This window comes from Podarcis tiliguerta (assembly GCF_965153285.1).
Source record: "Podarcis tiliguerta genome assembly, chromosome: 8".
Taxonomy (NCBI): domain Eukaryota; kingdom Metazoa; phylum Chordata; class Lepidosauria; order Squamata; family Lacertidae; genus Podarcis; species Podarcis tiliguerta.
In genome coordinates, this window is record NC_139541.1 from 15,726,592 (window position 1) to 15,751,366 (window position 24,775).

The following is a 24,775-nucleotide window of genomic DNA, read 5'->3' on the forward strand; positions in this document are numbered from 1 at the left end:
AGTCATGGACAGCTCATCTCGTCGCGGCTTCCCCTTCCTAACCACAACCACCTTCCTTCCTCGCTCTCCCGTGGCCTGAGTAGCCTCTGAGTAACCAGTGAGCACACTCTTGAACGCTGATCAAGGCTGTATGGTTCCGGTGACTCACAGAGGATGGGAAACGGGGCTTCGGAAACCCTTTTGTTACACGGACCTCTTCCGCCCAAAGTGGGGCCGTCAACATCCATCTACAGATGGCAAGTCCCAGATGCCTCTCTTCACCCCCCTCCCCTTCCCCTTCTCTCGGCAGCGTTGCCACAACACTGCTCAAAATGGCAGCATGTCAGAGCGTGATGTGGCTCTTAATTACTTGATAGAAATGGCAAAGAATGTGAAAGGGTGTCATTGCATATCCACACCTTCTTGGCAAGCAAAACGTCCCTCGTTCAACCCCTGGCATCTCCAGGTAGGGCTGGAAGAGAAGACATTCCCTCCCCCCAAAAAAACATCCCTGACTGAACCCACAGAGAGCTGCTGCCAGTCAGTGTAGACAGCACCCAGCTTGACAGAGCAGCTGTTTGACTCAGTATAAAGTAGATTCCTATGCCCTAATGCCTCTCCTGGCTGGTAGGTGTTTTTGCTGGCTAGTAGCCACCAGCCTGTAAATGCTGGTCATGCTGACACAAGCATTAGCTAGCCGAAAAGACCCATTTAGGGCAAGGGCCGTAGCTCAGTGGTAGAGCATCTGCTTTGCATGCAGAAGGTCCCAGTTTCAATCCTGGCACCTGCCAGTCAGTGTAAGCAGTGCTGAGCTGGATGGACCAATAGTCTGATTTCCTATGTTCCTGTTTCAGGGACTAGCACCATTGTGGAACAAATATCCCAATGTTTCTGCACCGTATGTCTCTTTTGTAAGGATTTCTGCTATGTGACTAACATATGCATCCCATAAAATTGAGGCCCTGGACCAGCTAAAATTAGTCATGTCCAAGTCCCATCGAAAGAATAAGTACCTTGAGTTGCTTTAGTGGCACATGAATCCCACCTAACAATAGTTGGAGTGCAGCCTTAACAATCTACTTCATATTTATTGTTTTGATTCATACAGAGTTTTATGCAGATTTTACTCAGTTTACTGAGCAAATCTATGCATGTGTCTGTTCATATGTAAGACCCACTGAGTTCAATAGGAGTAGGGAAGGCGGGCAATTGAATTAAGTTTGAACCCTACCTACTTCGGACTTTCCACTGCAATACACAAACTGAAACCCAGCCGCCCTTTGAAATTTGCCCTTCCCCAAACTTCGCAATGCAGTTCTGTAGCCAAGCAATGTGTACAAAAATGCAGATACTGAGGTATAAGTGTGCATTAAGGGATATAGTATTCATATGTGAAAAATAGCATGCAGAAATTAAGGAAATCTGCTGGGGGGAATATATTAGGCAAAATTGCATATAGGAAATGTATGCATTAGGAGGAAATTTATGGCAGAATGCTGAAATGTGGCAAACATTTTAAGAGTGGAAAAATGAGAAACTGAAATGGACAGATTTCATAGAGTCATAGAATTGTAGAGTTGTAAAGAGACCCCGAGGGTCATCTAGTCCAACCCCCTGCAATGCAGGAATTTGCCCATCCCTACTCCCAAGTAAGCACATACAGGATTGCAACTGCAAAGAGCCAATTGAAACCCATGCAATGAACCAAATGCTGTTTGTTCAATGGCCTTGTTCCCACCCCATTGCGATACAATCTTTCCCTGGAGAATTCTGCAGTCAGGAACCCTTTTTCTAATGGTTATTATTATTATTATTACTTTAAAAGTTGCCCTATGGAGACTCTGTCCTTAATGTCTAGCCTAAACTATTCCTTCCCTTTTGCCTCTGAGGCTCTTGGCTGTTTATCGTCCTGCCTCCTTCTGAGGCTGTGGATAAATCCCTTCCTTCATTTAGCCTTTTACCTCTGTGTTATTTATAGAACTTCTGATCATCTCTGTCTGCTCCCTCGCTCGCTCCCACAGTCTTTGCATTGCCAGAATGCATCTCAGTGTCCCTGGCTGTGTTTCCCAGGTCTTATGACTGCAGTTACCTGGAGCGTGTCTCTACGTGTGTCTGTCTTAAAAGTCTTTTTAGGCCTTTTCAGCTTCTTGTTTTGTGCATTTGGCTGTTGATCTGTGTCGGCTGTATGCAGAACCTCAGGCACGCAGGCTGAATGTGGCCCTCAGGACCTCTCCACCTGGCCCCTGGCACTTCTAGTCATGGCACACTGCTCATTGGCTCAGCTTAGAACTACTTTGTGACTTGCGCTAAATCAACAGGACTTTACTTAGTCATGACTGGTTTTCATTTCAACGAAAGATAAGCACAACTACTGTAGCTTAGTTAGATTCATAGAATAATAAAATTGCAGAGTTGGAAGGGACCCCGAGGAGAACTATGCAGTTGTCACATACAGGTATCGAACCTGCAGCCTCAGCATTATCAGCACCATGCTCTAACCAACTGAGCTATCCAGGTTAAGAATATGCCATAAGTATTGACTGACAATTGCATGATCTATTTAGGGCTGCAATGCTTGGTTAAGCCTCCAAATTCATCGAGGATAAGGCTATCAGTGGCTACTAGTCATAATGGCTATTCAAGCTAGGAATGATGGGAATTGTAGTTCAAAAGCAGCTGGAGACCCAGGTTTGGGAAATCCTAGGTTTGATTAACCCATTAAATAGCTTTTGATTTAAAATGATGCCCTTGATTAAACATATAGCAGGTTGGTTGTTGCTCTGCAAACTTATGTATAATGGAGACCATCTTAGAAGAGGCATTTCCACTGTCCCCCCAACAAAGACAGAATGCCTTTTTCAACACATCTTAGAAGAGGCTTTTCCCTGCTCTCTTACACCCAGATGGTAATACCTCGTCAAAGCTGATGCCTATTGCAATGTGGGTAACCACCTCTGAGAAGAAAGACATGATGTTTTTGTGCTCTTCAGAATGATTGTTTTGTTCATCGGCTGAGATATGCAGTTGCGTTCAATTAATTAACCAAATTAAAGCCCACCCAATTAAGATTTCTTCAATTGGGTTGCAGCCCTGATTCCAATATTGCGTTGGTTTTGGGAACACCTTCTGTTTTAATAAATTTAAAATGTGGTTCTTACATGTAAATCATGATCTGCCTCTTTAGAATGCAGATGACATCAGTGTTGTTTTAAATTGCTTCAATGTGTTTTCAGAAAACACACTTTGGTTCCAGGCTCACTCCTCAAATCATTATAAATATCCTGTATAAACTTCAAGTTTCTAGTCCTTAGTCTTTATTCAAAGCTCTTCCCTTCTCTGCACTTAACGCTGACTGACCCCTTTTTCTGAGAGTGTGCCCTCTAAGAGTAATAGTCCCGATTTTGGGTAAGCTTTCTGTTTATATGGGAAGGGATGCATGTAGATTTGCAATGTAGCTCAGATGCATTTTGCTTCTGACACCCTCGCCCCCATCAGAGATTACTCAGCTTGCTTATCAGAGCTACTTGTGTGGGTTTCATTAATCCCTCTGTTATCTTACTTTTGTGGCATCTGTCTGTCTCTGGAGACAAAGGAGGAGTTCACCTTTGGGGGTGAAGTCAAAGTGCTGGAAGTTTGCAGTGCTTGCTATGGCTGCAGAGACCGATAGTGGAGAGACTTTTTGTTTCAGCTGGGGCAGCTAAAGGCGTCCGGTTGAATGCAGCACGTATAGGAACATAGGAAGCTGCCTTATACTGACTCCATCTAGCTCAATATAGTTAACACTGACTGGCAGAGGCTCTCCAGGGTTTCAGGCAGTGTTCTCTCCCAGCCTTACTTGGAGATGCCATTGCAGGGGTTGAAGCTGGGACCACTTGCATGCAAAGCAGTTTGCTACGGCCAGTCACTTCTGTTCTTACTGATTTCAGTAACCAGAATAGTTGCCCACCCTTCATCATAAGACCCCAGGGCGGGTAACAGCAACTTAAAGTTCAATTTTTTTTTTAATAGAAATTTATTAGATATTTTATACTTACAAAAGAAAAACAGTAAAGGCAAAACAATACACACATTCAACAAACAATACAAGTTGTTTAGGGCTTTAAACACTAACATGAGAACCTTCAATCAAACTGGCATCCCATGCATCTGTTTTAAAACAGGGGTTCTATTAGTTTTAAACTGAACCCCGGGCAGTAATCTGGTTGCTGCGTTTTGGGGATTAGGATTGCTTGGCTTTGGAAATAGGTGATCTGGAGACAGATGTTCCAGGCAGACCACTCTACTGCTAAACAGCACGGGTTGTCTCCAACGTTAGAGCCGACCCGTTGAAATGAATGCACAGGGCGAAACTTAGGTCTGTGAATTTCAGTGGGTCTATTATGAGCAAAACCTACCTAGTTGGTTGCAACTAGGAATGGAGGAAGAATTAGATTTTGTTGGCATTTGAAGGAGAAATCCCCCAGTTCGCATGTCTTGAACCGAAACAGCTATCTGTTGAAATTCGTCCTTCTCTGAATTTTGTGATGATCCCATTCTCCAATCTAGCAGTATGTACAAAAATGCATCTGTGGGCGGTTGTTGGGCACATAAATGCCTGCATTACTGAAAATGACACAGACATCCTTTGAAATTCACACTTCTCTGAATTTTGCAATGCGGTTCTTGAGGCAAGTAATGTGTACAAAAATGCATTATATTAGGGTAAGTGGCTTGCAAAAATGTGTGTATTATCAAAACCGCATACAAAGAAATGCATCAGCCCTAAAATGCTGATGAATTTTCATGCAGATTTTTTTATTTTAAAAAACCCCAATAATTCACAGTTTGCTGTGGAAATGTGGGGACCTGAATTTAAGACTGGAAGAATGAGATGCTTAGAGGACCAAAACTGACAGATTCTTCCATTCCCTAGATCAAACCCCAACACCTCTTTTTCCTCCTCCTCCTTGAAGAAATAGATAAGCAGGCTGGGAAAAAATTTCAGTCCATTGGCCCAAACTTAGTTGTATTAAGCATGGGTGTTATTGTCATGAGGTGGTTGAGACCCTGGGGTCACTGGCCCCTTCCTTTTCAAAACTTAATTTTATATATTAAGGGGGGGGGACACCTTTGCATATAGTTTATTATATGCACAGTGCAAACTGAAGTAGTGGCGAAACCCTGGTCACCCACATCTTAATTTCCCCGAGGCATATACACAAAGAAATTAGCATATGAAATGTCTTGGGCCCTGAGTCTTGGGCCCCCAAGTCTTAGCAAAACCTCCAGCATTGTGTGTGTGTGTGTGTGTGTGTGTGTGTGTGTCTTTAAAGTCCTAAAGGCTCTTTTGGGAGAAAGGGTAAGATTTTAATGATAATAAATAATAATGGTGATAATGAATAATAATGGTGATGATGAAATTGTCTGGCTGGTTTAGCATCATTTTTTGCAATCACTTTTGCTGTTGATTCAATGCATTAAAACATTCCTAAATAGTAGCGCGTAACTGATTGACAAATATACGATCTCGAACAGACTGTTTTTTTCATTTACACACCATTAAGACGAATGACTTTGCACCTCTAATTGCTTCAAAAGGAATTTGTTCAATTGATAGTTATTTGCACACACCTGCCTGTTACTAAATATCCCCCAATAAAGAGGATGGGTCTCATGAATCCTGTGTTCTACTTCTTTCAGTGGGTGGCGGATCTCAGGCCCAGGGTCCAGGTGTGACTCTTTGGGCTCCTCTGTCTGTCCCTCAGAAGCCCCCCCCCCCAGGCAACAGCCCTAACTGATTTTGCTTTGCGTCTTCCTTGAGTGCTTTTGCCTCACTGGAAATGTGTCCTTGAATTCTGCCGTTTGCTTCTTTGGGTGGAGGATAGAGAGGAGTGTGTGAGTGTGTGCAGAAACTAGCCTGCGGTACAAAAGTAAAATTTATATCCATTGCTCCACCCACTTTTGGCTCCACCCCCACTGGCATGTGGCTCCTGGGAGGTCGCCCAGAAAGGAACATGGCCCCCCGGCTGAAAAAGGTTTCCCCATCTCTGACTTATTCCAAAGTAGAACAAACAAGCTCTGCTTTTCAAGGAACCTGCCGCCTTTCGCACTGACTTCTCCCTCGAACCTGAGGCCACGCGGTTACCAGCTCTGAACGGGGTGGTTTCCTGGTGGCCAAACTGATGCCCCTAAAGGGTAGCCCACAAGCAGGACCTGAGCGTGAGAGTAAGTCTCCCCACTCGTGATTTCCAGCAACTGACAGCTTAATGCAGTGCATAAGCTTGCCCTCCCATATGTTCTCTCCTCACAACAACCCTTGGAGGTAGACCACAGCTGGCCCAAGGTCACTGGATGCTCTTCGTGGCCAAGTGAGGATTTGAACCCGGGCCTTCCCTGTCTCAGTCTGACACTTTAACCATCACATCGCAACTCACTTACATTCAGGCTGCTCTCCGTGGTGGTCTTTTTTCCAGATCTCGGTCCAAAAGCTACACAATAGCTTTCTGGGCACCAGGTGTGCAAAAGCACAAGACCAAAGTCTAACAGAATCAGTGCTGGTGGCCCAGTCCTCTTTTTGTAAGACTGGGTGAAAATAGCTTTGCATTTATAGGCCCCAATTTTCTCTGAATTCTTTCTCTGAATGGGGACCCTTAAAAAATGCAGTTAAAGGATGCACCTTTAACTAGCGAGCTCAGTCTGCAGATAGCCGGGTATTCTGGAATTCAAGATCCCACCTCTCAATGGGACTCTGTAATTTTTTAACCGTGGACACACCATTCTTTTAAAGCACGTTTCCCCCGACTTCCCAAAGAATCCCAGGAATAGACATTTACCCCTCACAGATCTACGGTTCCCAGCACCCTTAACACCCTTAACACCCTTAACAAATGACAGCTCCCAGGGTTCTTTGAGAGGAGGAAGAGATGTGCTTTAAATGTATGGTGTGTCTGTAGCCTAAGCCTCTGTCAAAATCTGTAAAAAAATGGGGCTAACGCTGGCCAGCTTTGCAGGGCCGTTGTGCGGCTGCATGGGACTAACAGAAGCCTTCCTTAAGCAACCACAGTAGTTCTTTACAGGACAGAGTTGCACAAAGCATCTTTCATGCGCAGTTTGATGCCACTAAAAAGGTGTGCAATCAGCTGGGAATGTCTCCTCTGCGTGGCCTGCTTGGGGTATGCTCATGGTGTGTGTGTGTGTGTGTGTGTGTGTGTGTGTGATTGCACTGGAGCACTGCAGTGTTCTTTCCTTTGCACGTCCTCCTCCGTCCCGGCGCGAGGCCATGCCATGCGCAGGTGATGCGCGTGCAACCAAGACAGCCGTTCAAACTGGGGAGCATCCACGCACACTTAACAAATATCTCTCCTCTGCTAGAATGAGAGAGAAGAAGAACAGGGAAAGGGGGGGGGGGTTGTCCAGATGACCTTGCTGATGCTCTCATGCGCCCTTGAGCCTGCGACCGCCAATCGCACTCCTTTTAATTAATTAATTTCCCCCACCTCACCTCCCCCACCGCCTTTATTCCCATGCCTGCCTTTGGGGCTTCTCGGAGAGGGTGCCTTCCCCTTTAAGAGTCTCCTGAACATGCTGATATGCAGAACTCCTGCAGCTCTGTGTTGCGGCACTGTGGGGGGAAGTCTGCTGAGCTGAGCAGTTTGCTCTGCCAGAGATCCCGAACAATGTCATTGTGTGCGAGAGGGAGAAGAAGAAGACACTGCAGTCAACTTTCAAGCCAGCTAAGCTGGCTAGCCGACTTCTCTCCATCCATCCATCTATCCATCCAAGGCTCGCCTCTCCTTTGGACGCTTGGACAGCAAGGTAAATGACCTTTCTCTCCCTTTCTCTCTTTTAAATTCTACCTTTCTCCAGGTGTTAAGAAATAAAAATGAGGTAGCAAAGGTGATCTGTATCACCCTCTCTTTCTCTAAAAGATGAGGAAGTGCAAATCCTTGGGTCTCATTTGACTTCGGGTTCTATCCTCAGTCTCTGAAAGCTGGGGGAGTCTCATCTTGTGCCTCTGCATGGAACTCTTTCGGACCCACTTTAAAAAGCCGAAATCCTTTCAGATTTAAAGTCGGTCCTTACAGCTCAGTGCCTGGATTTCTGCAAGTGCTGTAGCTTAAGTGGCTTGTGGATTGAACTAATTATATTTTACTTCTTTTCCCCATCCCCACAATATTTCTGTCCTGCCCCATTTGAGTTTTGAATTTAAATTTCATTAGGCAGGCTAATGAATATATATTTACAGATTCAGTATGTGTGTGTGTATTTAGTGAGCTTGGGATGGACTGGAATTAGCTGAAGGCTGCAAAGCCCTATTACATGCTTACCTGGGAGTAACTTGCATCAAAGTGTGTGGGACTTACTCCTGGGTAAAATTTTTGATCTAGAAGAGAGTCGATATTGTCATCCTCGCTACTTCTGGAAAATGGTCACTGGAAGTATCTGACTAAGTCCTACTCAGAGTAGCCCAATTGAAACTTAATGTCCGTAAGTTCATCATGCGTCCAGTCATTTCACTGAGCTTGCTCTTCAGTAGAATTAATGTGGAAGATGACCCACTAGGTGTAAATGGAATTTCCATTTTCTAAATTATTTTTGAGTTACGGTTTAGAAGGGGCTATCTTGTTGTTTCAAAGTGCTACCTGGATTCTGCATTTAAATTTTACACACACACACACACACACACTCCCCTCTGGCAAGCGATGTCGGCTCATCTTCTGGAGTTTGATTACTGCAGGGAAAAATTAGTGTCAGGATAAGTTACGATGACACTCAGGACTCCATTAGCTTTTGAGATTTATGGCTGGTTAAAAGCTCATTGGGTGACACTGCTTTTCGTTTTGTTTTCAAGACTTCCAGGAAAATAATTGTCGGTCCTCTCTCCACAGAGCCAGATGGGAGGCTCGTTCCTACAGCTCTCAAAAAATACCTCAGACAGGACCAGTCGCTTTATTGCAGCACTCCATGTTTTAGTCTCGAATTCTCTGTTGCTGTGCACATAGCTAGGAGGGTACAAATTTATGGTTGCCCGCAGTAGAGGCCTTTTTAGGACACAAGTCTACAGCTGGAGGTCCCTGTGACCAAGAGGGCTAGAAACTTGAATAGGCTTTCATTTCTTTCTTTCTCTTTTTTCTTTCTTTCTTGGGAGCCTCATGGCTTTCCATGCAGAGGGAAAAAATTATGAGTGAGTTGAGAGAATTGGCAGGTGCTCCAGTTTCGAGAGTTTGGCTCCGCGGGAGAGGTCTGCTCAAAGCTGTGCTTTCAGGCCATACTACTAGGAAGCAAAACCCACTGAACTCAATGGCCCCTTATTTCTGGGTTCAACACTTTTCCATGCAGAAACCTAGTTAATATTGATGGGTTATCAGCGCACTTAACGTGCATGCACCGATTGCAATTTTGCCGCAGTTCTAAAAAGTATTGAGTTGTCTCCAGCGCTGGCCCTACTCAGAGTAGACCCATTGAAATGACTCCACACTAGTAACTTGGGTCCATTAATTTTAGTGGGCTTGGCTTGCTCTAAGTAGGACTTAGTTGGATACCATCCTCGGATAGGGACGGTGGGGGATCCCAATTACTTAAGCAGACCTTGGTCAGGGACTTTGTGTTTGTGTGTGTGTGTGTGTGTGTGTGTGTGTGTATAAATCTGGAATAATGGGTTTTCATTAACAATGCTTCTGAATCTGAGCATCACCCAGAGACTGAAACTGAAGGAAATAGGTAGCAGAAAGAAGGCAGGCAGGCATATCTTGAATCTTTTATTCATGTGCATTGCAGTGGGTCCCCCCACCCTTTCTTCTTTAGGTTTAGCAAGAGTGATGGGCACCAGCTTGAAAGAATGATTTTTGTATTGCTGTTTGGAGCAAGTTTTAGGGAGAGGAGAAGAGGCAGGAGGGAGATGGTTGTGTTTGTGGTAAAGTTGGGGGGTATCAGTAACAGAAGCAGATGGACTAGCTAGCTTACATGAGTTGAACGTGGCCGTCTAGGCTCGTGGTTTGTGATGTCATCGCTGCAGTATTCTGTCCTCGCCTGCCGATTTGGCTTTTCCAAATCACTCAAGTGTCTGCCATGGGTGACTGCGAAAATGCTCACCTTCCGTGGCTGTGAGGAAGGCCTCTTCTACTCATCGTCAAACACTCTTCAAGCCACGTGTGGCGGGGCAGACAGAATGGACGGGGAGCATGGCTGGATCAGGCCAAAGTTTTTCCAACTGTGGAACAGCCTCTAAGAAGTAGGCCATGAAGAGAACGGATTTCTTCTTCAGAGGTACACTGCCATGGGAGATGGAGGTTCTATCTAAAAGCCATGGAGCTGTTGCCCACAAAAGCATCCTGCAGCAGAGAATTCCACAGACTGTATGCAAAAAGACCGTCTGCTGTGAATTGTCGACCAATTAGCTTAACTGGATGAACCCCTAGTAGTATTATTGAAAAAATTCTCTGTATTCAGAATTGTATTAACTTCTATCATGTTCTCTGTTTAGGACGCCACCCAGCCAAAAAAAGTATATTGTTTAGGTGCAATCTCAGCGCACTTCTCTATTCATGCGCTTCAGCCACAGTCAAAAGTGCGCATTTGCCCAGGATAAGTGTAATCACCCCATTTTCTGAATCTCATGCCTTAATGCTCAAAGGATCCCACAGATGAGTGCAGCGCTGCTCGAGGGCCTGTGTAACTCCAAACTTGCACAGTTAGGTGGCTAACAACTATTTTACTGTATTCTCAAGAAGCTGTGCTGCATGAACGTATTTTTTAAAGAATGATCAAATGCTTCCAAAGAAAGTGCTTCCCCTTTGGGAATCGACAGTGCTTGAAATGCACACCCTATTCCAAGTTAACTGTCTATATGCGTTAGGATTTTTGCTACCCTTAAAACAGCTACTAGTTTTTGAAAGTCATTGTCAGCATCATTATTTATGGCTTGCATCCATTTCAGTTATAAACTCAGAGTAAGCTCACTGAAATCAATGAGCTTACTCATTAAAGCCATATCCATTAATGGCAACGAGTCTACTTTTGAGTAGGGCCAGCACTGGATGCAACATGTTATGGTTAGACTATATTGTGCTTTCAAAGCATCTTCCATACATTCACCCCAATCCATCAACAGGCATCCATGCACACAGTCAGTGTGCCGCCAATACAGACATCAATGTGCATTGAAAGCTCATTTCCACATGCACCGAAATACTTGGCCAATCCCTGATGAACCGATTGAAGAGTTTTCTGATGGGCATTGCCATGTACTTATCCCTCCCTGCCTCCAGAGCCACCGGTAGCTGTGTGCTACTAATTTGCCCAGGGCTGCATCAGCCGTTGGACCATTTTATCAGCAATTCTTACAACAACCCTGCAAGGTAGTATTTTTTGCTTATCTTCAATCTTCAAAAGGTGTGTGTATTTCAGAAGGTCACTGAGAATGAGAGAAGGTCGCTGTCCTGAAAAGTTTCTAGATTCAGGTAGGTAGCCGTGTTGGTCTGACGTAGTCAAAATAAATAAAAAAATTAATAAATTGCCCAGTGGCACCTTAAAGGTAAAGGGACCCCTGACCATTAGGTCCAGTCGCGGACGACTCTGGGGTTGCGGCGCTCATCTCGCTTTATTGGCCGAGGGAGCCAGCGTACAGCTTCCTGGTTATGTGGCCAGCATGACTAAACCGCTTCTGGCGAACCAGAGCAGCACACGGAAACGCCGTTTGCCTTCCCGCTGGAGTGGTACCTATTTATCTACTTGCACTTGGACGTGCTTTTGAACTGCTAGGTTGGCAGGAGCTGGGACCGAGCAACGGGAGCTCACCCCGTCACAGAGATTCGAACCGCTGACCTTCGGATCGGCAAGCCCTAGGCTCTGTGGTTTAGACCACAGCGCCACCCGCGTTTGTTCTGGGTATAAGCTTTCATGTGCATGCACACCTCTTCAGATATACTGAAACAGAAGTCACCAGACCCTTAAACATAGTGGGAGAGTGGGGTAGGGCTTTTCTCAGGAAGGTAGTAGGAGATGGGTGATTGACTCAATGGGTATGGTAAACCTGTTGACGACTGTGATGACTGCCATTAGTCCTACAGGAAAAAACAAGGGATAGTATGCAGATGACCCAAAATAGTTTTAGCATATGTAATGAGACAAGACTCTGATATCTCTATTCAGCCCAGGTCTCTCCATAGTTTTCAGTTTAGTAATAAGTTGTAATTCAGCAACTTCTCTGAAAAGTTTATTGCATTTATATTCCCACCTTTTTTTCTCTCCAATGAGCTCAAGGCCCTCCACGCACTTGATCCTCCACGTCCTCATCTAATCCCCACAACCACCCTGTGAGGTAGGCTAGGCTGAGAGACAGTGACTGGCCAAAGTGAGCTTCATGGCTAATAGGAAGATTTGAGCCCCGGTCTCCCAGGTCCTCGTCTGACACTCTAACCTGGTGATCAAGTCTTGTATCCTATGCCTCCTTTCCCCTCTGATTGAGGAATGCTGTGTGAACTCAAAGCTTGCATGCTCCCACACTGCTGGTAGAAAGATAAGCTGAGCAAAAGATTCACCGCTATGACGGCTGCTGGCTTCCTTGCGATCTGCCTGGGCTTGCCTGGACTTGTTCAGCCACTTCACACTTCAAGACACCCAGTTGCAGATCCCAGCCTCAGAAGCTCCACTGTTTTGAAAACTCTCCAGAGTTTCCCTTTCACTTCCAAGTATGCTAACTTTCCAAGTCTGTGCAGGTAGGATGTATATATTTTGCAAAATTCATGATCTGCAATGCACATTTGTTTTGTGGGTGTTTTTTTTGTGGGTCTACACTAACTCAGTACAGGAATATAGTGGAATAAGTACAATGCATTCATCAAATATTGCTTGGCTTCTGGAATGGGGGGTGGAGGTGGGAGCGGTTAGAGAAAAGGCTACGAAGCTCTCTGCACATGTACATAGGATATTATAAATTACCCTATGTATATTATACCTGGTGTATATTATACCTGGTGCGAGAGGTCAGCCAGGCTGCAAAAATGCCAGGGCGCAGAGGAACTGACTAAACTACAGGAGCGGCAGTCTTGGGGGGGGGGGGGGTCAGTGCCGTGAAGCCCTCCTCCCAACAGTGTAGCACTATTCAACACATGACACCCTTGTTAAAACATCTGCACTGGCTGCCCATCTGCTACCAAGCCAGTTTCAAGGTCTCTGCATTGATTGACAAAGCAGCTTAGGTCCAGGGTCACCTGAACCCTTATATCACAGCTCGATCATTCAGATCATCTGCAGCGGGGGTTGTTGGTGAGGTTCATTTGGCGGCAGTATCAAGATGTCATCTTCCCAGCCCCATGGAATGCTCTGCCTTCTGTCCCAACTCTGAAAAGTTTTCTGTTCCTTCAGGCTTATGCAGGGAAGGAAGAATGCATCTTTCCACAACAGGTGATTTCAACTTTTAAAATATGGTTTTTTTTCTTGTTATAAGCCGTATTTTGTTTCTGTTCGTGAATGGCAGAATATATTCTTGCCGTTTGCTCTAATTTTATTTCGTTTACAAATAACGTTCAATGTTACTGTTTTAAATGGAGAATCCTGGGACCTGGAGTGTGTTCAGGGTGCTGGGAACTGTAGCTCTTGTGAGGCATAGCTGTCAACCTTCCCTTTTTTTGTGGGAAATTCCCTTATTCCAGCGCCGTTTCCCGCTGCTTCCCACTGCTATCCTGAATTGTTAGATATCCCGTAGACTGTCCCCGGGATAGGTGAGGTTGCTGATCCCTTATTTTTGAGGCTTCTGATCCCTTATTTTCAAATCTGAAAGTTGACAGCTATGTTGTGAGGTCAGCACTCTTTACACATGGCGGTTCCCAGCATTCTCCATGACTGTTAAAGTGGTATAATAGCTCGCTAAATGTACGGTGCGGATGTGGCCTAAGTTTTCCTCAAAGTTAACGAGAGACTTAAGTTAGTTATGTCCATCAACTTCAGTGGGACTACTCTGAGCAGGACTGGTATTGGCTACAACCCTACATGTGCTGCCTCTGAGCTGCAGTCCCCACCCCCCAATTTAGCTGGCCCCGAGGATTTCTTGAAATGCATAAAAAAGCCAAAACGCTGGTTTTCACACAGTAACATTAAAGGAGGGAGGGGGTGTTTCAGGAAATCATCTTATCACAGCGGTGGCAGAAGTTTTGAAATAATCTTTGGCAAGTGGGTAATTATGTGCCCTTTACTGATGGTCTTACATTTATGGATGGGTTTTGTATAGATTGGGATGGGCAAACCTGTCAGTATCAGTTTCTCATTATTCCAAATGTAAGTTAAAGGATGCATTTTTGCATCAGCTATTACGCCTCCTTAAGCCCTCATGAAAATTTGCCACCGTTTCCTTTACATACATATTTTGTGTGTGCAATTTTGCCTAAAAGATGCATTCCTCCTGAATGATTCCCCCAATATATGCATTTGTTGTTGTTGGAGAACCATACCGCAAAAATCAACAAAACGTGAATGGGGAAGGGTGGCTTCATTGCAATTCACACATTGTTTTGGGAACAAATTAGGTAATTTTCAATTAAAATTGTGAACTGCACTGAATTGCTCCTGTGTCCCTATATGTAGAAGATTTGATAAATAAAACCTGACTATTGCTATTTTAGAGGGACGCGGGTAGCGGTGTGGGTTAAACCACAGAGCCTAGGACTTGCCGATCAAAAGGTCGGCGGTTCGAATCCCCGTGACGGGGTGAGCTCAAGTTGCTCGGTCCCTGCTCCTGCCAACCTAGCAGTTTGAAAGCACATCAAAGTCCAAGTAGATAAATAGGTACCGCTCCGGCAGGAAGGTAAATGGCGTTTCCATGTGCTGCTCTGGTTCGCCAGAGGCAGCTTGGTCATGCTGGCCACATGACTCGGAAGCTGTCTGCGGACAAACGCCGGCTCCCTTGGCCAATAAAGCGAGATGAGTGCCGCAACCCCAGAGTCAGTCACAACTGGACCCTAATGGTCAGGGGTCCCTTTACCTTTACCTTTTTATTGCTATTTTTTAAGCCACACAGAATGAGATCAACGTTTGTCCTGAATTCAAAGGAACTACGTAAAGTGAAGCAACGTCTTGATACATATAGATAGATGATAGATGATAGATAGATAGATGATAGATAGATAGATGATAGATAGATAGATTGATATAGATAGGTGTGTGTGTGTGTGTGTGTGTGTGTGTGTGTGTATGTAGACAGTGTATTCCTACACAAAGTCCCATTGAGCTCAGTGACACTTGCTCCTAGGTAAGTGTCTATGGGATTGCAACCCAAAGCACTATGCCTTTAAAGCAGTATTATACCACTTTTTAAACTCCCAAAGAATCCTGGGAGTTGTGGTTTGTTAAGAGTGCTGAGAATTGCTAGGAGGACCCAATTCCTCTAACAGACCTACAATTCCCAGAGCTTTGATTGCCTGAAAAAAAATCCCCTGATTAATTAGGTGGCAGACACATTTTTTCAAAAATGCATATGTGAAATTTAATACAGGTACGTACAAACCCTGCAGATGACAAGCATCGTTTTAGAAGAGGTATTCCCTTCTGTGTGGAAGAGAATTGGCGACAGGGAGATGAGAATGCCTCTTTTGACATGGTCCTGGCAACAACACTTTGCTGCAGCGTTCTGAAATAACCTTGGAAGTGGGCGAGTCATCTGAATACTGCTGATGATGAGATGTGGCAAAATCACCTGCTTTCTCTGGGTGACTAGAAGGAGAGCCAGAGCAGGCACTCTCACAGAGAGGCAACGGGAAGCCCCTTTAGTTGGGTGGCCTCACACAGAAGCCTGAAATGTTGTTAGTTCATGTCTCACAAGGTACTCATGCAAATTTGCCCTAGCACAAGGTTTAAGAATGACTAAGCTAGTTAGGTAGCCTTTACCTTTTTGAGAGAGTTGCATAATTACTGTGGCTTTTATAGGCCCTTGTCAAACTGGGTCGTTCAGCCTGCTGTTTGTTCCCGGGGCCTGTGACTCAGAACTGAAGCTGTGTGTGTTTTAAGGGTGTGTGAGTTGCCCTTTGCTCGATCCCATCTCTTAGCCTCTGTCGTCCTTCCCCACACCCTGCCCTTCGCTGTGAATACAAGTCAACCCACATGGTTAAGCCAGTGCAAGGATTACAGCTCTTAAAAAAACAGGGGCAGGGCCTGAGTGACAGATGGGTGGCTATTACAGCCAAGAAGTTTTGATCTCTTTCAGATGCCTTTCTTTCCTTCCCCCTTCTCTTTTGTTGAGGGAGTGTGTATTTGCCCACTGGTTAGTTTTGGGTTAGTATTTTTGCCTTGTTTCAACAAAAGGCTCACACAAAGTGAGCAGAGGTTGGATGGCCATCTGTTTTGGATGCTTTAGTTGAGATTCCTGCATTGCAGGGGGTTGGACTAGATGACCCTTGGGGTCCCTTCCAAATCTACCATTCTGTGATTCTGTCATTCTAAGGTGATTTACAGAATTAAAGGGTTGTGTCTGAATAGGTTCTGCTCAGGGTAGACTCAATTTTCACCCAATTTGCACCAAAGCCAGAATGGGGACTCACGCAGAGATGCAGTGGGCAGCCTCCCCTAGAGCGATTTATTATTTGCAATCTGAGCCCCATTCAGAGCAGACCCATTGAAATTAATGGACCTAAGTTGGTCATGGTCATTAACCTCACATTGTCTACTCTGAGTAGGTCTAGCACTGGAGACAACCCAATGATCATGAATAAATTGGGCCTGTTCATTTCAGTGGGTCTTCTCTGAGAAAAACTTAGTTGGATACAACCCCCTGGTAGGCATGTTCAATAACTTCAGTGGGTCTACTCTGAATTGGACCAGCTTTGGATACAATCAACTAATGAACTCAAGTTAGTAATGCACATTGACTTCAGTGGCCCTACACAGAGTTGGACATTAGACACACACCTTTCTTTTTCAAAACATAGCACAGCTGGTGCTGTAACCTTCCAACAGTTTGATTTCACCCCCAAAGGTTCATTCCTCCATTGTCTCCTGAGGCAGACGGATGCCAACCAATAGGGATACTCTTAAAATAATAATTTTAGGGAGCCAGTGTAGTGTAATGGTTACAGTATAGGTCTAAGAGCTATACCAGCAGGTTCTGATTACCATTCATCCACGAAGCTCAGTGGGTGATGTTGGGACAGCCACTGCCTCTCAGCCTAACCTACCTCCCAGGGCTGTTGTGAGGATAAAATGGAGTGGGGAAGAACTCTATACGCCACCTTGAGTTCCTTGGGGGAAAGGTGGGGTGTAAACATTTAAAAACAAACCAGAAACTAAAATGACATAAAAACAGCACTTGGAAGAGAGTCATAAGGACTAGCAACTTGGGTTTGTTTGTTTTTTAAAATTGAGATTCCCCAGGAAGTGAGATTCAACACTTGGTTGCACTTATCGTGCTCTTGCTCTGAGCCCTGGACTGGGTGTCTCAGTTCTTGGAATGTCCCAAGATAGGCAGGTCCAAGGGGGGAGATATATATATATATATATATATATATATATATATATATATATATATATATCATAAGAATGGGCTGGAAGGGCAACCATGGAGGGCAAAGGGGTGAAGCGTCACTCTGTTTGCTTCAAAACTTTCTGCATTCAGCCTTATGGATGACTCATCCAGAAACTCTTTCTCTTTCTCTCCGTTTCCTTTTCCCCCTCTGGTTTTGCTTTTCAGAACGCCACAGCCTGGCCAAGACGTCTCGCGTTTCCTCCTTCGACTCTCCCTCGTCCATCCAGGTGCAGGGATGGCAATGGGCAGGTGAGGTCAGTGGGTCAATGAAACTTCGGAGTTCCCTGTCCTCGCACAAGGAAGGGTGGCTTTTTGGAACAATGTGTGAGTGTGTCTCTGTGTATTTCAACACTAGGTTAAAGTGCTGACTGTGGGGCGGGGGGGCTCCACCCTTCGGCGGGGAGGAGACTGGCTCCTTCTGCTGCCTGGCTGATATCCTCAGCAGTCGTCCTGCTGACGACTGAACAGGATGCTAGTCCTGAAGACCTTCATGGAACAGGTAAATTGACTACTTTTCTGTTTCTTTCGACCTTACGTCTCTTATACCACATCTGGGCAGCTTTAATTCTATGGTGGGGGAAAAACTGTGTCCTATTCCAAGTCTATTCCAACACTGGAAGCTGCCTTCTAGCTTGGCTTTACCTACACTGACTGGCAGCAGCTCTCCAGGAGCCTCTTCCAGCCCTACATGGAGATGCCAGGGATTGAACCCAAGACTTTCTGCCGTTCTGCCTTCACTTAAGACGCAGGAGCATTGGAATCTGTCTTATACTGAGCCAGATGCATTGGTCCATCAAGCTCAGTATTGTCTACACTGACTGGAAGCAGTTCTCCAGGGTTTCAGGCAGGAGTCTCTCCCAGCCCTACCGGGAGATACCAGGAATTGAACTTGGGACTTCCTGCGTGCAAAGCAGATGCTTGGCCACTGAGCTATGGTATTTCCTGTAAACGTAACGTAAGATTCTAGTCCTCATGATTCAAAATTAAAGGCTGATTTAAATAAGAACAAAGGAAGCTGCCTTGTGCCAAGTCAAGACCATTGGTCCAGGTAGCTCAGTACTGTCTGCACTGACTGGCAACAGCTTTCCTGAGGTTTCAGGCAGGGACTATATTCTCAGCCTTACTGGGAGATGCTGGGGGGTTGAACCTGGGAACTTCTGCATGCAGGGCAGATGCTCTGTAAAAATATTCTAGTCCTCCTGTTTCTAAATAGAGAGCTGAGTTTCCATTATGGGATGGCATGATGGTTTTGCCCTAGGGCGAGGAGGGATCAGATGTTAGCAGGGGCATTTCCCCCCTTTCCTGTGCTCAGCAGCCTGGCCCCCAAACACTGCCCCAGAGTGCCCTTGCGTGTTTCTTTTCAAAGCCCCAGATTGGCGTTTTCCTGCCAGCCTTCTGCACCAGCCGAGTTCCCCCTTTTCCTGCTGGCGTGGCTGCTCGCCTGCGTCAAGACGAATCCTGTGAGTCTCCGATGATTCATGGGTGCACCCTCTGTAACCCCACTGTGCTTTCTTCCAGAGCGCTCTGTTTGGGGAGAAACAGGGTGGAGCTGGGAAACCCTACAGCAGTCTAAATGAGTGAGGACAGGAACGTGGCTCAGTGGCATCATGGAATCATAGAACTGCAGAGTTAGGAGCGAACCCAAATGGTCATCTAGTCCAACCCCCTGCAATAGAGAGCACTTCCTAGAGCAGCCTTCGCCAACCTCATGACCTCCAGACTACAGCTCCCATGAGTCTCTGCCAGCACAGTTGACGGGAGCTGGAGGGCACCAGGTTGGCGAAGGGCTGCTCTGCAATCACGCCTAAGTGCGGACATCTCCCACTGTCTTGTAGATCTGTGCGTTCCCATGCAAAATGCAAGTTTCTAGGCCTTAATATCACAGTGGCTTTCCTTTACAGCGGCAGAGCATCCACATTTCGTGCAGAAGGCCCCAGGTAAGGTTGGCATGCAGGTAAGGTATAGGGACACGGGTGGCGCTGTGGGTTAAACCACAGAGCCTAGGACCTGTTGATCAGAAGGTCAGCGGTTCAAATCCCTGCGACGGGGTGAGCTCTCATTGCTTGGGCCCTGCTCCTGCCAACCTAGCAGTTCGAAAGCATGTCAAAGTGCAAGTAGAAAAATAGGTACCACTCCAGTGGGAAGCTAAACGGTTCACCAGAAGCGGCTTAGTCATGCTGGCCACATGACCCGGAAGCTGTACACCAGCTCCCTCAGCCAATAAAGCGAGATGAGCGCCGCAACCCAGAGTTGGCCATGACTGGACCTAATGGTCAGGGGTCCCTTTACCTTTACCTTTAAGGTTGGCAGCAGGCCCAGGTAGGAGTGGAAATGACCCCTGCCTGAAAATCCTGGAGGGCTGCTGCCAGTCAGAGTAGGCAATGCTTACTAGGTGGACCAATTGTCTGACTCGGAAGAAGGCAGCTTCCTGTGCTCCTTGACATTAGGACAGACTGCGCTAACCTGGCGCCCTCCAGGTGTTTTGGACTACAACTCCCAGCTGAAGAACACCAGGTTGCTAAAGTCTTACATCTTTCTTTGCTTCGCTTTGAAGGTCAAAATATTGGCTGGGGCAGAGGGAGAAATCTAGGTATAGTAAGCATTTTAACATGAGTCCTACCTAATTCGCACATCTTGAAAACATTTTCAAACTGAAATGCAGCTCTCCTTCGAAACTCATGCCTTCCCAAATTTTGGGATGCGGTTTTCTGAACAAACCATACAAAAATGCATATATTGGTGCATGGAAACATGCAGAGTAGTGAAAATAATACACAAAAATGCATTATAATAGAGGAAATTGCTGGCAGAAATTTGTATATTTGGAGAAACGTGCTTTAAAATGGGGATGGATTTTTAGCCATTTCTATTTATTTAATACTGTATTTTATTTTGTTTAGACTCAATGAAGTAAACCAAAATTTCCATATACTTGCACTATTACAACAGGTTGAAAGCAGCATAAAGTTGAAGAATATAATTAAACTTATTCCAAAAATCCCACCCATTTTTCCAAAAACCTACTAGGTTGATTTATGTGTGTTCTTTTCTAATAGGTTAACTTGACTTAATCATTGTTGCTATAGATCTGACTTTTCCAAGCCATTTGCATACAGTGGGAGATATACTTTAGTCGTACATTTTGTTAACAGAAGTGTGACGAACTAAATGCAAGATTGGAAAAATGAGAAACTGAGATGAATGGAAATTGACAGACTGGTCCACACCTAAGCTTGACCCAGAATCCTTTTTGTTGGTGCAAGGGATTCTGGGATGTACATAGCTCAGGTGGGGCCAGCCATGACCCAATGAAGATCAATGGACTCATGGGTCAGCTCTGAGAATGACTAATGTGGAATACCATCCAAACTAAAGAATTGACAACCGACTTCCCTTTTAACAGGATTCTATTGATTAGTTTCTGTAAAATATTTATAACTTGCCCTTCATCAGTGCAGATGCAGAACACAGAATAGCCAGCCAAATAATAAAAATGACAATAATCTGTATTATAAAACAAACCACGAAACTGAAAGCAAAACAGGAGGAAAAAAACAATATCACAACAGCTTATCGAGAGAGCGTACCTGAGCTTAACTTTTTATTTACCGGTATTTACTTAGGTGACTTAGAGCCTGCCCTTCAGTCAAACCAATCTAAGATTGGAAAGCAACATAAGAATATATACAATACATAATAACATAAAACAATCTTGGGGGGGGGGTCAAACCAAAGTAGGAGGTGTTTGGCTACCTTAAGAGAGGAAGTAGTGGGGAGATTAGGGGATTCCCTCCTGGAAAGTCATGCGGGTTGGGTCTGATGGGAGTTGGAGTCCCACAAGATCTTGAGGGCCACAGGTTCCCCATCCCTAATGGTAGAGCCGGCCTGGCTAGAGAGAAACAGAATATCCTAAGGACAGCAGAAGAGCCCTGCTGGATTGGGTCAAAAGGACCACCTAGCCTAGCATCCAGTTATCACAGTGGCCAACCAGATGCCCCAGTATGAAGCCCACAAGCAGGACCTGAGTGCAGTAGGAACCCTCCCTGCTTGATATCCCCAGCAACTGTAAGTTCGATGCACATTGCCTCTGGCAGAAACAGTATTATTATGATGGCTATGCATGCACCATCCCTTTGAAGCATATTTCCCTCCCTCCCCCCAAATAAACAAAAAAAGAATCCTGGGAACTGTAGTTTATCACAAACCGAACAAACTACAGTTCCCAGGATTCTTTGTGGGGTGTGTGCTTTAAACATATGGTGTGTACGCAACCTGATTCAAGCCGTATTAAGCCTGTAACATAGCTAAGTCAAAAGGATGTCCTTGGCCGAGGCCCTGCCAAAATCTAGGTGCTGGTTGTGGCATCAAGCTTCTAGTCCTCTTTGAGTAAACCTTTTTTTCCCCTCTTCTTCTTTTCTTCCCAGGGCTTTTAACCTCAAGAACGAAGGTGAGGTGGAGAGGCTGGTGTCCTTCCCTGTGTCTGCCTCACCGGCCAGCTCTCTGTGAGTGCTTCTCTGGCAGTGTCTTAGCTGGTTGTTGTGTGCAATGATGGAGGAAGCAATCAGCAAGAATACTGCTGCAGAAGTGCTGCACACTTTCATCCCTGCTGAGCGTTTCCTCCTGCAGAGCCAAAGTGAAAGGACTCCTATTCCTGGAAACGGGATGGGCCTCTGTTCATCCCACACCTACTCTGGACAGCTTCTAGGAAACCAGGAGCTGCTTCAGGAGCTACAGAAAGCACCCAGGTTCAGGGAGAGGAGGGTAAGGTTGTCAGGAGCACCCCAGACCCTGAGGATTTAGGATCCAAACCTGAGACCTAGGGGCTTCCCCCCTGGTGGTGGGGGTTAATTGGGAGAGGGAAACAGAGGAGGGCAGACCCCACTCCAAATTTCTGCGCTATAATTCAAGGCCAACTCCTGCCAAGCTGAAGCTTGCAAGCTGCATGTGCACTCTTCTGAATAATTTTGTTAATTTTCATTTTAATTTTATAATTAAAGGCACTCTCGCCCACCTGGAGATTCAAGCACTCTGACTGCCACTTGGAGCGGCCAGGCAAGCCTAGAGACCTTCACATCTGGAGGTCTGACAACCCTAGCAGAGGGGAATCATAGAATCATAGAATTTTGCCCAATGTGGGGCTTGGACACACAACCCTGAGATTTAGAGTCCCATGCTCTGCCGACTGAGCTGTGTTGAGGCTGGCTGATTTCTCTGCCATTAGACATTATTGCCATGCTTCAGCTGCTCATTCGGAAGTAGCACAAAGGCCTGCTTGGAAAAAAAGCTGGCAGCCTTCTACAGAATCTAAGGACAGAAGAGGCTGTGGGCATGTAGGTGGGGTTAACATTCAACATAGGGACTTCAGAAGCTGCCTTATACCAAGTCAGACAATTGATCTACCTAGCTCAGTACTGCCAACACTGACTCGCAGCAGCTCTCCAGAATTTCCAGCAGTGGGCCTTTGCCCATTCCTCCCTAGAAGTGTCCTGGATAAAACCTGGGATCTTCTGCATGCAAGGCAGGTGCCTTGCCACTGAGTTATGACCCCCCTGCTCAATAGGGTTGCCACCTTTTCTTTTGTCCCAGCTCCTGTGCCTTTCAACAGCAACCTGAACACAAAGAAATTAAGCTAGGGGGACCCTTGCCCACCACTTCTGTTTGTGTCAGTAAAAAAAAAAAAGTTAGCAAGCTTTAGCATAGCAATCAAGCTGATGCTAAATGCACAGGAGCGGGGTGGTGGGGTGGAGTTGGCAACCAAAGCCATGTTTCTGGGTGAGAGGAACTAGTTCTACTCAGAGCAAACCCATTAAAATTAATGGAGATAACTAACTTTGGGCCATTAATTTCAGTAGGTGATTAGCACTTAATTGGATACAACACTACAATTTTGACAGGTTAAGCTTTTGCAGTTTGGGGGTGTGTGTGCTATATATTTACTCTTTGGGGTGTAACTCGATAGAAAGCAGCAACAGCCTAATCAAGCGGCGAAACTGATTGACTGAACTAATTAAAAGCCTCATAGTAGCAGTGGGTCAATACCAGCAATATCTCGAGCATATTTAAAGAAGATAAGAGAGAGTCTCTCTCGACTAAACTTCGGAAGCGAATCATGGGGAGCTGTAACAAGAAATGGTATAACCAGTTATGCAGTAAGAACTCAAAATGGGGCCATCCGAGATCTCCGCCCCCCCCCCCCCAAGGCCAATTAATGGTGTGTTCTCCATTGATACCACGTTGCAGCATTATGGACTTTTTGGTTTGGAGAAAAGGTGACAGGATAGAAGTTTATAAAAATTATGCCTGGCATGGAGAAAGTGAATAGAGAAAAGTTCCTCCCCCTCTCTCATAGCACCAGAACTCACAGACATCCAGTGAATGTTGAAATATTCAGGACAGATAAAAGAAAGGACTTCTTCACGCAGTGCAAAGTTAATCTGTGGAACTCACTCCCACGGGAGCCAGTGAAGGCCATCCAACTAAAAGAGGGTGGGACAACTTCACCCTGGAGGCTCCATTACTTCTGACAAAGAGTGACATGTTCTCTGTTGAGGCCAAGAATTTGTGGGAGATTTCACCTGCTACAGCATGAGACTTTTAATCTCAGGGTCGTGGGTTCAAGCCTCACACTTGGCAAAAGATTCCTGCATTGCAGGGGGTTGAACTAGATGACTCCTGAGGTCCCTTCCAATAATAATAATAATAAATAAATAAATTTTATTTATATCCCGCCCTCCCCAGCCAAAGCCGGGCTCAGGGCAGCTAACAACAATAAAACAGTACAAAAGTACAGCACAAACAACACTCTAAAATCATTCATTATAAAATTAATTCGTATCAGTTCTATGAAATTGATTGCCCTCCTGGGAAATCACAGCATTCAATGACTTATAAAGGAACCCTAACCATAAGAACATAAGAAGAGTGTGTTGGATCAGGCCCACCTAGCCCAGCATCCTGTTCTCACATTGGCCAACCAGGGGCCTGTGGGAAACACGCAAACAGGATTCAAGCACAAGAGTGCTCTCTCTCCTCTCCAGTGGTTTCCAGCAAGTGGTATTCAGAAGCCTTGCTACCTCTTAACTGCAGAGACAGAGTGCAGCCATCCTGGCTAGTAGCCATTGATAGCTCTCTCCTCCAGGAATTGGTCCAGTACAATAATCCTGCAAAGCTGAGCCCATGCATCAAAATTGCCCTCAGGGCTTAGTCATCTGCAAAAGGCAGCTCCGGTGAGTGCTTGACTAGGGTTTTTCCAAGAATGTCTGGCCAAAATTGCAATGTGTGGTTGCAGCAGAGTTGGTGCACAAGAAT

General features: G+C 45.5%; 1 long non-coding RNA gene across 2 annotated transcripts; it reads left to right on the top strand.

Moving 5' to 3' along the window:
- Window positions 1–12,853: 12,853 nt before the first annotated feature.
- On the top strand, window positions 12,854–24,149 carry LOC310683984. Of its 2 annotated transcripts, none has more exons than XR_014514621.1 (4): window positions 12,854–13,362; window positions 17,633–17,716; window positions 17,823–17,966; window positions 21,892–24,149. It is a non-coding gene; the product is annotated as an uncharacterized lncRNA (long non-coding RNA). The 2 variants fall into 2 exon arrangements; XR_014514622.1 differs by lacking the exon at window positions 12,854–13,362 and adding an exon at window positions 15,140–15,772.
- Window positions 24,150–24,775: the final 626 nt, after the last annotated feature.